The sequence below is a fragment of the Coturnix japonica genome, chromosome 1 (genome assembly GCF_054131305.1).
Source record: "Coturnix japonica strain WE chromosome 1, WE-NBRP24, whole genome shotgun sequence".
NCBI classification, from domain to species: Eukaryota; Metazoa; Chordata; class Aves; order Galliformes; family Phasianidae; genus Coturnix; species Coturnix japonica.
Window position 1 is genome coordinate 80,919,526 of NC_140663.1, and position 15,539 is coordinate 80,935,064.

General features: G+C 41.1%; 1 protein-coding gene across 8 annotated transcripts in view; it reads left to right on the forward strand.

Moving 5' to 3' along the window:
* Positions 1-15,539, forward strand: part of PHLDB2 (pleckstrin homology like domain family B member 2) — a 106,720-nt gene that overhangs the window by 14,983 nt on the left and 76,198 nt on the right. For 2 of the 8 annotated variants that reach the window (XM_015878225.3, XM_085546675.1), the window contains exons 1-2: positions 11,323-11,716; positions 12,815-12,961. The exons of 4 other annotated variants lie outside the window; for them this stretch is intronic. The gene's annotated coding sequence lies outside the window, so the exon portion shown is untranslated. Of the gene's footprint in view, positions 1-11,322; positions 11,717-12,745; positions 12,962-15,539 lie in introns of those variants that run through there. 2 more of the 8 variants (XR_014945841.1, XM_085546688.1) reach the window with 1 other exon arrangement.

Here is a 15,539-nt window from a genome sequence, read left to right on the forward strand (position 1 = left end):
CAAAACTTAATCAGGTGTTTGTATTACCTTGCTTGGCAATACTATGCTATTATCAAGCAAGTATATTATACTGCATATAATATAACCTCAGACTAGAAAAGTGCTTTTAAAGTAGTCATTCAAACAACATCCAAACATCAGAATGTACCAGATCAGCATGAGACCAGTCATTGTTTCCTGCAACTGCTTGGATGGTGCAATAGCAAGATCTGGTGAAATATATTCAATAGTGGAAAACTTGGATGGAGGGTGGGGGTCAGGAACTTTGGGTAGCAAAATTCTGATTCAAAAAGGTCTTCAAGAAAGGTTATGTGGTATGAATTTGTGAGGTCCCACTCTGTCTTGTGAGTCTGCAATCCAGCAGTGGTAGCTGGGGGAAAAGCCTTAACCTTGGTGATGCAACATTTTGGTGAGTGCTTTCTTCAGCCTTTCTTCAACCTAGTGTTCCAGTCCCCAAATGGGAACACCTTCTCTTTTCTCTACCTAATTGTTGCCATAAATTATACAGCAAGTTCTTTCAGGTAGGAGCTGTGTTTACCTGCCTGTTTATCTAGCATCAGCAGGACTCCAGTCTTGACTGGAGCTTCAAGCATAGCAATACCTATTGTTAGAATAGATTATTCAGCTCAGAGTGGTCTGAAGTCATTTGGTTATGAAAGGCTCCCCAGAACATGAGGGCTTGCTGTGGCCCAGAAATGTTGGCATGAAAATTGATTACATGGAAGGAGTTATGTGGTGAACTCACGGCTCTTTCTTGTGCAGACTGCGTGCAGTGTCCTAGAGCTTGTGCCTATTGTGTGAAATAGATGTGCAGACCTCTTAAAGGGAACAAAAACTCCAGCCAAGTGAAAGGGGGCTGAAGGAGCCAGCTTGCAAGAAGGGGAGGTTATGCTGGAGTGGGAGACGTGAGTGGAAAAGTACAATAATGACGGCAGAGCAAACAAGATGCAGGGCATGAAGAGAAGCAACCCTGACCCGTGCTCTGCTGCTTGAGCACCAGATAGGCAAAACACTGGGGAATATACAGCTATATTTCTCTGAGGAACTAGTCTGCCAAAATCTTCCTTTCTGCGCTGGTTGGGAGAAGTTGTGCCTAACTATTCATTCCATCTGCCATGTTTTCAAGTGCTTTGCTGTTGCTATTGCTGCAGCTTGGCAGCAGCTGAGGGTGAAGCATCTCATGGAGGGTGATCCAGGCCTTGCAACACATTATGTTCCCCTCTAGCATGGTGAAAGTTATAGAGGAGGTCCCCAGCTGGTTAATCCATTCTGTCTCAGTGCTATTGAGGATGGCCACCTGGGCAGTTGACTGCAGAGGGCACAAGGAAGAAGTTTTCTTAAAGCAGAGTTTTGGATTTCCCTAAGAATACCTTTTTAATTTAAGATGCTTGTTTGTTAAAAGAGCAAAATGAAAGCAAAACAAAATATGGGGCTAAAATGCCCTAATGGGGACTGTGTTGAATCTTATTCTGAAATGGTAACATTGCCTCAAAGGTTAAATGCAGAAAACCTCTGCAGATGATCAAAGCCACTCTTCCAGCGCATTCTAACCAGCACAGCAAGGGAATTTCCTGGCAGCCTACTGTTATTATGTGAAAGTGCAACATGCTAAATATCTACAAAGTATGCTCAGCTCAGAGCAACAAAGCTGCCTTTGTGATCTGTGCTCTTCACTAGGGAATGCATAGAATAAAGGTTAGAGGAGATGTGCACGTCCAGCATCTACACCTTCCCCAGTGGCAGCCACCCGTTTCTTGAGACTGTAGCAAAGAATCCCCTGAAAGTGAGCTCTGAGAACATGTGGTAGCTTTATATGCAATGAGAGACAAAGGTTCTTTCCTAATCCACTCGGTGATCAGTTTAAAGCATGAAGCATGAAATGTGATTACCCTTGTCCTGTGTTTGAGTTAGAGGGCTGTAAGGAGAGGCTCAGGTCTTTGGCTTGTGTGAGGGAGGGGAAAATGGGCACTGTGAGCTGCTTCTGCGTGTCTTTGTGGAGAAGGCACATTTATGTGCTGGCACTTATGTGCCATTACGGCTTAATTTTATTATTATTATTATATTAATTACAGCTTAATTTTTTAGTTAATTTTTATATTACTTTTTGAATCTGCCTGCTCCTCTAACCATTGCCATCTATCCATGATGAGGCCAGTGGGTTATGTTGTGAGGGGAGCTGATGAGACTTTGATGCTGCAGTCCGTTGCATCTTCTTTAGTGCTGCTCAGACTGCTGTAGAAGCAGCAATGAGGAAGGAATCCCTCCCTTTCTGCCTGCCCTAGAACAGAGTTGAGGACACCTTATGGTGTTGTTCTGAACTGATAAGTACGTACCAACTTTGCCCAGAATAGAAATGGTTTACCAGATCCTAGTGTTTCTCTATTTCATACATCTAAGTGATTCCACTACAGGCAAGCTTATAAGACTAAAGAAGATAGTACCAGCAGTGTGAATTTTGAGCATTTCAAGCTAAAATGTGTACTTAGTAAGAGCTTACAACTAATAATTATTGACACTGAAATAGCAAGTGGAAACTTACTGTTGCTTCTTTGCTTCCATTTGCTCTCTAGACATTTTCCTGGTTATCTGACCATTTATGGGGGCTCTCTAGACTGAAAAAAAATCTCTTTCTGGCTCTGGAAGTTGCTGAGTGAATGTTTTGGTTTTAACAATATGTTTTAATCTTAGTGTACTGGCATTGTACCATTGTCTTTAGAGAGACTAATCCCACAAACACAAACATTCATAGCTCTGTTTGCTGTAACTGGCTACTCACAAGCACTTAGCTTTGTCTGTAGTTGCTTGGGCTTGAACGTGTAAGAATACTCAGGAGATCTTGATGGTTGGTATAAAAAAAAATAAGCCTATTTGGCCAGCTAAGCCTGGAAACTTAAAGAAATCCATACAATAAAAAACAAACAAACAAACAAAAAACCCAAACAACAGCCCCTTAGCTTTGGTCTGGTGGACTGCTTAATAGCCATTGCTTTGTCTGAGGACGTAATGGTGTTCTCCACCCACTTATAAAATGCTATACAACAAATAAAGTTGATACCTGTCATTACTATTATTCATTCCCTGAGACTTGCCCCTGGCCTTTACAAACAAACCTACTTTTTTTCTTTTCACCATTCACTTTGCATGCACTGTCGTGTAGGGCATTGGCAAGCTACATACAAAGAGATTCCATTCTGGTTGCATGCTGTCCTTTCCTATCCCATTACTTGAGCATTAATATATTTTTACATGTTGTATAATGGGTCCGTGCACCGAGGTGTTTCAGGGTTTCTTTCCAGCATGCCATGTCCTTGAGGAACTTCTGGAGGGATGCTGGAGAGCTGTGGTCACCTTGGGTGAGTCTCGTAACTGAGTACAGGGATTTCCACACTGGTTAGGCATTATTTAAGGAGACCATTTTTAATTTTATATATATATATATATTTATATATATATATATAAAATTACAATATATATATATATATAACTTATAATTCTCAGTTTAATAGTTATTTTTTATTATAATATAAGCAAAGAATAAGAGAGGATTTACATAGTTTGAGCTACGAATCTCTCCTGACTCAAGTTTAAGGTTAAAACTCCATTTCAAATTTCATCTATACCAAATGCTGTTCTACTATTGACGCTAATACATGCAAAAAGCCAGACATGAGTGCAAGAAAACTTGTAATGTGCAGTATCAGTCTTATCTTATTTCAGACTAGGTATTTCAAGTGTGTCATCACCTTTAACAGTTGTCAAAACAGTTGAATATGGCAGAGGGCTTGCTTCTCATCAGGAAACTTTGCAGACTGTCTGACTTCAGATAGTAAATCTCTTTGTGGGATAAAATGTTTTCCTATGGAAAGACTAGCTGTTATCTTTTGCCTTCATAGAATTTTTAATAATATGCTGCATACAAGAGATATCTGTGGTTTGGATGGGGAAAAGCTGAGAAGAAATGCAGCAGTTCATATTTACATATTAGGCAATGTGTCTGGATGAGCAAGGATGTGACAGAAGTAATTATGGAAGGTTGCAGTGACAGCTGAAAAATCAAGCATACAAATATGGACATATCTTTTGATGCTCCCAGTGCTGGTCACCACAGATAATTCCAACTATGAAGTTGGCCTTGCTTAATTAGTTCATTATTTCAAATTAGCTCTAATTTCCTTCAGACGTATGGGGCATTAGTCATTTTTATCTGGTATACTTAGTTTACTGAACAATATTCTTTTATTATTTACTATTCTTTATTCTTTTCCATACTACATGACTGAAACACTTGGGAGAGAACATTAGGGCAGGAGAAGAAACAGGGCATTCCAATTTTAATATCCCTGTTGATATTAGTCAGTGTTTTAGGAGCCACAAATGCTCTCATGGAAAGTTGGCAGTCTCTAAATATTTGCAAATAATTAACATTCTGATTTGATAAATGAGCACAAAATAAGATATGGGGTTTACATTCTTCTTGTTTTTTTAATGCTGCACTTTATTTTTAGCTTTCTTCTCTGTTCTCATCCTGCTCTATTTGATGAAACTGCAGTTAGCCAAAAGCGTTTGTGTTGTCATAGGCTGTCATTTTACATGGGAAGTTACAAGCCTTTGGGTTCCTGGGCAGGGAGCTCTTCTGCTGCTTTGCTGTACACTGTAATGGCACTGGCAGTTGCCCTTATGGATCTGTTGGCCAGTGTGTAAAGCACAGGTGCTTCCAGACAGCTCTGACACCTGCCAGCAGCAAGCACCACCTTCCCACACCTGTCCTGAACCTTCCCACTGGACCTCCATCTGCACTCCTCATCTCTGAACTGTTTGTCACTGACATTAGATCTTTACATCTTTGCTCATGCAGGTTTCCCAAACTCAGTGTATTTCAGTACTGCCAGTGATGGCAGCAGCTCTGGGCTCTGCACTTTATGCAAAAGCAGAAAGCAGTGCTTGCCTGCTCAAGCAGTGTTTTGGAAACATCTGATGCATGCAACTTGTCAGGAAAACCATAATTAAGACTATTCAAGTCCAACAGCATTGCTCCTCTGTGGCTGGAGTTGAAGAGATGTCAGACCTAGCACTACCTCAGCTGTAAGCACTTGCTCATGATTCCAGAGCTCAAATATTCTTTGCTTTTCTTGAGCCCTGAAAAAAACAAACAAACAAACGAAAAACATTAAGAAATAAGTGACATCTGTCTTGCACATCCCTTCCTGGAATGTAAGCAGTGGCTTGTATAATCAACAGCAAAGGAGATTTTCAGAGTGGAATAGACAACAAAGAGGTGCAAGCTCAAAACTGTGCAAGAATTTTCACTGTGAAGCCTCTTGGGATTTTGGTTTCATACATCTGTGTGGCTTTTGAAGTTCTGGGTTACTTATTCGAAATGTGAGCTGAAGAGAATATAGAACTGTAAGTGCTTCAGTAGCCTTCAGAAACTGGAAGTGACATTTATGTTAGGTCAACTAACCTGAGGAGGAAAATACAGCATTACAATATCAGGTAAGAAAACAATACCTAGCTGAGACCTCTTTTCATCTACGTACAGCTTTGCATGATGTTTTGGAAGTGTGTGATGTACAAGAGCACAGTAAATCTCCCATTGGGTTTCAGCTGTAGAGAAATGGCTCCATCCCAGAATGGTCCATGCTTGCTATGCTTGAGGGGCAAATGTTTAATTAGGTGATTAGGAGTAGCAAGTTCATTCTCCACTATTGGAGTGCAACAGCGTGCAGCTGAACATATTACTTATTTGCTTCTGGATGTACTTTTCAAATGCTTCTTAAACAGTCAGCACTTGCTGAGTAATCTTTCTTCATATAAGAAAAACAGCTCTGATTACATTGCCACTGCTCTCTGCATTTCCATCTTGAATACACCTCAGACTCATTTCTTCTTTCAGGCCTGTGTATAGAGTAATCATCAGTACAAGGTGCTTAGCAATTACCTCAGCTTGTTTCAGGGAAGGCTACTAAGCATGTGATTCTTCTTCTTGTAAAGCGATGCCTTGTTTTAATGGATAGTTTTGCAAACAAATTATGATGATCCATTGAACACATGAGTTGAAGTGCCAGTCTTTAGAGCTGGAATATTACTGCAGTCGTGGGTGATAAACTGGGAAAAGGAATATATTGATAGTATCCATCTTTCCATGTTGGCATATGATATACTTGCGGAGTAAGTACTGGCATATGGGGAAAAACTTAATCTTGCAACCCTTGCAGAGTAACTGGTACTAAGAAATTATTACATCAGTGTCTGAATTCTTTCAGTGTCATCAGTTTTGATAATTGTGTGTGTGCTTGTCTGTAATAAGCAGTAAAGTTTACCTAAAAGAGAGCGTATGTTTTTGGCAAGCCACTGCATCAGCTCGGAAAGGGTTATTTGCTGACTCATTTGGCATAGGTACATGATGATTTTATGTTGATGGGTAGAATCTGAGGATGTTTTCTGAGCTGATTTGGTTTGTGAACCAGAGTAAGTAGACAGGAAGAGAATATTGTATTTGTCATCTTTTAATAAAGAAAGATTAAGAAAAGAGAGAGGATGGACTCTGAAATGTCTGAATGTGGCCTGATACTGATAGGAATTGTCTGCTCATGATGTCTAGCTTAGGATTCTCTGGTGCCAATTGAAAATTTAAATTCCCAGTGTTTACAAGACAGGAACTTTGCCTGATACCTCCCAGCCTCTAGGACTGTCTGCTTCCATGTTGATGTATGCAAATATATTGAAACTAGATGATCTTACAGGTCCCTTCCAATCCAAACCATTCTATGACTCTATCATATATGTATGTGACCACTAAAGAGTCAATCAGAAAAACAGTCTTTTCACAGCTTTGCAGAAACATAAAATGCATCAGCACAAAGCCTGCAGCCAATTTAGGATTTTAATCAATAGAAACATTCCTGAGGCTGTTTCTGCTGACAGATAAACTTTGTGTAGGATCATTTCTTAGCTTACACAATATCTGGTGCTGGTTTTAAAACTCTCATTTCAGTTATCTTTAATAATTTATATTTCTGACACATCTTCTTCATCGCTCCAAAAGGCGCTCCTGATTTTTTTCAATGTATCTGGCCAGGAAAGTAGAGCAGATGTGGGGTGGTGGGAGGCTGAGGGGCCTGGTAAAACTCTGCGCACATTGGATGCTATGAAAGTTGGTGGTGACACACTTGAATGCAAATGTCAGCTGGCCAGAAAAGCCAGGGCTTGCATTGGACATGTACAGGACTCTTAGACAGTTCATCTAAGCACCTAGGGTGCTCTTCCTACCAAATAATTGGGAAGGGAAGGAAGGAAAAGCCTTCTCTTGATAAGGCAGTTCTGAGTAGGAATATTGCTTCAGAGAAGGACTCATCCATTTCCTTTATGTCAGAAGGGATAGGTAGGGCCTGCTGTAGTAAACCCCCAGGTAAGTGCAACAACTCAATCCTTACTTTGGCAATCAGAACAGCTGCTCAAATTTTAGGGCTTTGTCACCTTAACCTGCATGTGGATCATGAATGACTCACCATGCAGGGGCTGGGTTTTCAGAGGGGGGAGTACTTAGTGCAGTCTGAAAACTTTCTGAGGTTCTCTGCGTTAAATACGCAGAATCAGAAATCCAAACCCACCATTACTTTAGAACATGTTGACTCGAATATTTCAAGTGGAATTATTCATCTTTTAATTTCTGGGAATAATTCCGGTGACGTCTCCACTTACATAGAAGTTGCTGGTCTTTGAGCTTCATTACTGTCACTGTGGGTGCCAAAGCAATGGGAGCATTATAGTGCCTTCAACTAATACAATACGCAGAAAATCTCATCCTTTTTGAAAGCCATCTTTTCTCCAGTTGTATTGAGCAAAAAGTCCAGCCTTTGCTTTTGTTTTGTATATCAAATTAGATAGAAGTTTGGCTAAATAGTGCAATCTTTTATGCAATCTTTTTCTGTATTGTTCATTATATAATACAGATCAAAAACTAAGTGAAACACTTCCGTGATTTTCTGTTTCGGCCTCTTCTTGTGGGGTGCCAAGTTTGGGAGTGTGCCCATACAAGACCTCATGCGAGTCTGAATTCCTATGAGCGTTCTTGCGTTTGGCAGAGAGTTTCTTCTGCTTGCTGTTTGCTGCATCAAAAAGAACGAAAGGAATTTAGTAAAGTTGGGCATTTGATAAAGCTGGGATCTGGAAGCAAACACTTCCAGGACTCACGCTGGTTGTCATAAAGCCAAAATATGCTACTTAAACTTGAATATACTAACACTGTGAATTAAGAACAATTACCATGCAAAACTCTGAGGCATGAGGAAGAAATATATTTTGGTCTTCCTTATTAAGGTCTAGATAACTATTTGCAGCAAGAACAGAGCACTTGGTATCTTGTAGGGTGAAGTCTAAGACACACTGGTGGTTTTAATTTTGGTATAATTTTGCCTGTGAACAACATATAATAATATGTTTATAATGTAGTGATTCACAATGGCTTTTAGAGGAGGAAATGCACATTTACTTGAATGTGTATCTTGCCTCATGGACAGATGGCTGGCTTTTTTGAATGACTCAAATGACAACAACAACTTTTTTTAGGACACGTTGAGCAAAAGATGCTCTGTTTTTCCATAATTGCTGCCTCACTAATGTGTGTTACTGCTGAGTCTGATTAAACACATTAAAAGGTAGATGAATATAGAGCAGGTCTTTGTGGGAGAGGAAACCAAATAACTGACAAGTCAACGTTTAACATAATCTTAGACTTACAACCTATGGCAGCTAGTCATTCAGTGAAAGCTGTGCTAGTGTCCCTGGACTCTATGGGCTTGAGAACTTCTGGAAATATTTCCTGTTTTGGTGCTGTTTGGATGCCTGCAAATCATGGTTGGGTTTCCAGCCCATTTTGTCCATTTTCATGTTTTGGAGAAATCTGAGAATAAAAAAAACAAATACCTCATCTTTTGTTTTCCACTTGAAGTGTTTTTACAGAAATCAAAAGAGTCAGCTGGACTCTTTTTGAGAGATCAAACAGGATAGCAAGAAGAAATAACATGTTTTTAGCATTTGTTTGTTTACAGCAGATAAAGATGTCAGATATTACTCGATTTCATTTGGAAGACTCTTCATTAGAACCGCCCTTGTCTCAGTGTGTGCTTCACCCATATGCAGCAATTTAAGGTGTGACTTTCACTCATTTAAAGTATGCAGTTTACATTCAGGCTGCACAAAACTTACAGCTTCTTGCAGATGTTTCTTTCTTAACAGCTTTTAATCTGGATCTTCTCAGAATCTCCCACCTGGGCTTTCTGTTTCCTCTCTTTACACTCAGTACACTTTTCACTCTATTTGCCTCACTGTCTCATGCAGACCCTATAACGCATGCTATTCTTAATGACCTTGAGCAGTAGCTTATGGCTTTTCTGCTTTTTTTCCCAGCCCCCAGCCAGGAAGAAGAAAAACAGGGTGTGCAAAAAAAAAAAAAACAGGCAGGAAAGTAGCTTTAAGTCTCTTGATGGCTGTAAGATCTTTTATTTAAACAAACAAACAATCAAAAAACCCTAAACAACCCAACATGCTTTTCTTGGACTCTCTCAAAATCTGTGGCTTTGTGAAATGTTAATTTTAGAGTCTCTGTCCCAGCGTAGAAGTGAAGCTTCTAATAACACAAGCAGGACTTCCTTCCCCTCTTCCCTCCCCCCACAAAGTGATTTACAAATAGCACTTTTCCTGTTGAATAAATAACTTCACCAAAATAGACACATAACCCCACTGTAAAACTCAGTCTGTTTATAGCAGAAATCCAATTGTTATTTTGCAGATGGTCTCTGCATCATATGCTAAACCTCACAGAAGGTTGTTAGCTTATCAGAGATCTTAATTTTTAGCATGTTAGTTCTTTTTGAATGAAAAATCAGCCTTGTTTCTGACATTTCTCAGCAGGCAATTCTGCAAGCAGTAGGTATGGTGAAGCTCATTAAAATACTGGTGTAGGTTGAAGGTTTGCAAGCTGCTCACAAGCAAGTTCACCTGAGCAACCACCGCACCAGAAGCAGCAACTGGAGGCAGGGCTGGACACAGCTTGGAAGTGATGGTGTGTGTCCTGTTAGAAGCCTCTGCTGCTTTCCTGACCTTGCAGAGAAAAGGAAGCAATAGAAACTGAGATGAGCCAGAGGCTGGAAATCACGTCGGACAGGAGAGACAAGTGTGGCACTTGTCCACAGTGTAACAGCACTCACTGCACTTGTTCCCAAGCTGCACCTCATGTAGAGGTCATTAGTCATATACTTGGTAATGGCACCTATAAGGACTATGGATAGCTCAGTGCTAGACTTCCTTTGTGGCTTATTACTTGCCCCAGTTGAAACACATAGCTTAAGCTTATAAAGTGATGTTTGTGTTGCTTGATCTTAATTTGCTACAAAGGAAAAGGTTTGGCCAAATTGGGACAGTCTCTGGAGCGCTCCTGGACTGTAGATGGAGCTGGGGCCTTGAAGAGCTGAGACAATATAAACCAAATCATAGAATCATAGGATGGCTCAAGTTGGAAGGGACATCAAAGATCATCTATTTCCAGCCCTCAGTTGTGGGCAGGACTGCTGCCCCCCAGGTCAGACTATGCAGGGCCTCAACCCGCCTGGCCTTGAACACCTCCAGTGATGGAGCATCCATAGTTTTTCAGCTTCTCTAGGCACCTTTGTGTACTCCATGTAACGGCTATTACTCATGCCTACTGAGCAACATTGCTCTGCTTTCTGCTCTTTTTTTTTTTTTTTTTGAGGTGAGGGAGGGAGAGGGAAAAGTAAAAGGAAAAGCCAAGATTTTTGCAGGATGTTTTATGGGTGCATTTAGGACAGAGCTTCATAGTAAGCTGTAATTTCCAAGCTGTAGGTCATGGTCATAAGATGTTCATGACTTTTGGAGGTGATGTTACGTGCCTAGAAGCACTAATCAGAAACCTATTTATGAAGGGGAAATTTTGGGAAGCAGCCCTCTCTTTTTTCTTTGTTTTTCTTTTTCCAGAGCCACTCTTAGATTTTGACCACAAGAAAGCAAAGTGTGGAGAGAAGTGGAAAATTATGTTGCCGTTCCAGTTCAGGTCTTGTTGTCAGAATATGCAAGACCTAACAAGATTAGAGCGGTTTTGCCCTTTAATTTAAACAGATGCATGTTGGAGTCACTAGCAGATTTACATCATAACTCTGGTTCAACACTGAGTCATGGGATTATTTCATTCTGCTGTATTCTTTTTTGATGAACCACTTTGCTCCTTGTTTTGTGAGGGAGGGTTAAACAGTAATTCCTCAATGAAATATTTCTCCCTTGTTGAAACTTGAATGGGATATTTTCCAGAAACTCGGCTCAGAAACCACCCTTGACATACCAGCTCTGCCAGAAATGCCTTACCGGGAAAGCAGATTGCCCAGGGGGTGGTAGCATTAACAAAATGGGCAAGGGGGACTCCGAGCAGATCACCTCACTCACAGGTGCTGTGAAGCCCAGAACATCTGCAAAGAACCAGCCATCTGCGCAATTCCAGGCTGCAGCTGCTACAGCATCATAACAAAGCACTAAATTGGAGCTCAAACGTGAGAAGGGGCTAAGCTGGTGCACGAGGGAGCCACGAGCTAGCTAAGGGATGTAATGAGGTCTTTAATTCAACAGCCTCCTTGAGACCTGTAAGATCTTCCTATAACTCCAAGATTCTAATGAAGAGAAATGTTCCTTCCGGGATGAAAAACAGAAGGTACAGTACAGTCTAGGCTTGACTGCGCTTGCTGATGCAAATGGAGAATGGATATTTCTTTTCAAGTCAGCTTTCTTAAATCAGAGTGTATTTAAAATGTCGGAAGGGAAAAAAAAAAAAAAAGACTATCTTTGCCTGGTATTGATTTTTCTCATATGTTTTACCTATGTTTAAATCTGTTTTCCTTTCTCTCCTAGAAATCTGATCTCCCCCAAAGCGTAGACTTGTGTAGCTATAGGAGCAGGACTGCACTGCTCTTGGAAAAATCTGCATGCCATTGTGCTTAGATTTCCTTGCTTTTGCGTCTGAGCTGAGCTCCTGACAATTGAAAATATTTAAAGGAGGAAAACTAAACCCTAATGAATGTGAAAGGCGTTTGCACAAAAACACAAGCCATCTTCCTTCTGTCTTAATAGAAATACCTTAAAAGGACTGCATAGGCTATACAAGTAAATGCAACAACTCATTCCCTCTATGTATGCCAGTTTTTGAAAGTATTCATTTCTATTTTTGTCTCTTCACTTGTTATCCAAATAAAGATCTCTAAGTAAGTACAATTTCTGCCTGTCTAAGCTCAGCAGCTCGGTGGTCACATCTTCTTCATATCATTTTTCCTGTGAACTTTCAGTTCCTTCTCCTTTACTTGGAATAAAATCAAGCACTCTGTTAATAGCCAGGACTCTTCAGTCGGAAGTCCGTACCACATCTCATCTGGGCCTGCACAGGCAGTAGGTGAAATGCTATCAGGTGAAACTGTGCTGAATAACTTTAAAGTCACTTTCCTATAATAGAAACTTAGTTCAAGAGCAGAAGTGCTGGTCTGCTTCACTGTTTTCCAAGACCCATTTTCACCATGTAAAGTCAATTGGCTGTAAGCTGCGGACCCAGCTTGGCTTCAAAGAGTGCCTGGCTCCTCATTCACAAACTAAATGCTCTAGAGAGCTGCCAAATTGGGGAGATTATTCTGTCTCATTTTCTGGCAAGCTGCGACTGCGTGTACCGCTTCATTTATATGCTAATTAAGGCCAAGCCTCCAAATAGGCTCCATACAATATCAGTATGACTTGGCTCCCTCTCTATGATTATTCTGCCTTCCAGCAGCTTCAGTGAGCGTTCTGAGCCGGAGAACTTTTTCTACGTCTTCATCTATGAAATCCTGAATCTTAGCCCCAGCTTTCTGAATGCGATGGCGAGACAGGAGGGGTGCAGATCCCTTGTGTGAACAATCACCGTGAGGTTGTGAAGGTGAGCTCAAACCTTTTGTTGATGAGGACTCTCTCTACTGTCTTTGTCTTGGAGGAGAGGCTGTTGTCTCTTAGGTCAGCCAGTGTAATAAGAGATTGCAGAAGGCATGGATAATTCGGGGGGATGATGTGTTGCCAAGGTAGAACAGCCAGTTCTGTTGCCTGCTCTCTTTTGCCAGCTCATATGTGATCATAAGGCAAAAGCTCTATCTATTCTACCTATTTTTAAAGTGCTGTAAGGATCCATGCATTCAGTCATTTTTTGAGGAGCACTATGTTGTTATTGAAAGAGCAGGTACTGACACTGTGATGGTTTCACGCTGGCTCAGCTCCACCACACTGCTATCAATCTCCTCACCTTCTGAGGCTGCCTTAGCTTTTAATGTAATTGTTTTGTATTTGATAAACTTCGCAAACCAAGGATGAACGTTTCAGTAAATGGGACACTTGCCACAAGCTGAATTCACTAAATATTTCACCAAGGGCTACCGAACATAGAGTGGGAAATGTGTGTATTTGTGGAAGAAATCTTTGAGCCTTTTCGGAGGGAAGTATTAGTAGCTTTTGCTTAAAGCAGAGAGGTGAAATTGGCTCACAAGTGTATTTTACCAGGCATCCAGAGCTCTAGAGTTTTGAGCTAAGTTCTGAAATTTCCATGTAATATCATTTCCCTACTTTTCTGAACTTCCTCTTAGAAAAACATCAAGGTATATTTTAAAGCCTTGTTAAAAAAGAACTGAGCATTTGAAAGTTAGAAAATTCCCAGCTAGCAGCACACACCCTTTGCAGAGCTGTATTACAGCACATGCCATTACAGACAACAGCAGCACAGATGTGGATGCATGGAGTTGCTAAATGTCTAACTTTTCAATAGCCTGTGTTTGTATTGGATTTCACAGTCCTGGTCCAGGTAACCAAAGAGGGGATTCATAACCTATTGTGGATAGCAAATGGACAAGGAAAGAGTGTTAACACAAATGTGTCAGAAGTTCCTGTGTTCTCATGGATCAAGTGCATGATTATGACTTTGAATTCAGGAATGATTTGAAATCAGGATTCATGGTTTGAGCTCAGGCATCTACGGTATCTCTGTATGTGGGAAGTGTGTTGTCCTTGTCTGAGCTGTGGCAACACCTAATTCTCATTCAGGGTGTGAGGGATATCAGAATCAGCACAGCGTGGACCACATCCCTGCCTCAGGCAGTTCAAATTTAGACTGCGCGTGCAAGGTAGTTTGCTTACCTAGGGTGTGATCTGGCACGGAGACACTCCCCACCTATTGATGTGGAGTCATGATCCAGCCAACGAAGGAAGACTCATCAAGCCACAGAGAGATAAAGCAAGAGGGAGCACGACTGTTTTGCTTGATGATGAGGCAATTTCCTGCGGTGGACCAGGTGTGGGTTCTGGTACTTCCCAGATGCACTTAAGCATTTTTGCAACCCTCTCATCACTCACCAGAGAAACCTTCCATGGGATTTCCAAAGCCTGCCTGTGCATTGAATTCCCTTTGTTACTGTGAATCGTTTATTTGAATCTCTCCTGAGCAACATGTTGCCTCAGGGTTATGACCCGTTGGCTGACAAAAATAGGTGCCAGGTGAGGTTCCTGCCAGGGCATGACCGCCGGGCTGAAGAATACAGCACTTGTGCAAGGAAGCGGCTCATTTATTTCCATGACACGCTGTTCTTTTGTGTGCTGCATGCAGCAGGTCTTGGCAAGCAGCACTCATGCATGTCTGTGTTTTATGTGGAAAAGCTCCAAAGTTGATAAATTTCCTGTGTCAGATAAAGGACATCTCTGTTCTAGGCCAGGATGCTTTCTCTAGCATCCTGTTGCTATTCAGGCTGCAGTTCTATTGCTGCTGGAGTACGATGCTTGTTCCTTAGCAGATCCAGAGGCTTTAAAATTTGTTTATTCTATGCTGGAGTGAAAGGAGAACCCTTTGAAATGTTACTGCTTTTTACATATATATTTTTCTTGCCCTAATGTCCTCTTTTGGACTCTTAACAGGACGTTTCAATTAGTGAAGAGGTATTTTGTGGTATCAAACACTGCCTTGATGCAGGAAACATCCCACTTTACTGTGGTAGTTCTGCACACCTCAGAGGTTTAGACTACAGACCCTCTCAGATGGACAGAGCAGGAACTTGAACACGGGTGTCCCTTGGCTGAGAGCTCACCAGATATATAAAACCCTTCCATTCATTGCCAAAGGTGCTCTGGCTATGCTGCCAGCTGGCCACACTGACACTAGCTGACGATGCCAGACATTTTTGAACTGTGTTTCACAAAGTTATGCACCTATGGATAAGGAAAGTTCAGCTTTTGCAGCAAAAAGGAAAGCTCACTGGTAGATTAAACTGGAGAAATATGTGGGGAGACTGATTTAAAGAGTGGAAGGGATGGTTTTGCTGTAGGATTTAGACACTATCAGGGTAAAGGAGATGGTGCACATAAATACAGGACTTCCTTGCTGCAAGAAGATGGAAGAAAAAGCTCTGCAGTTTTGGGAGTTTCATGAGAGCATATTAGTGTGTCTGAGAAAAACCGAGTTCTCAGTGGTTAGTGTCCTGTTG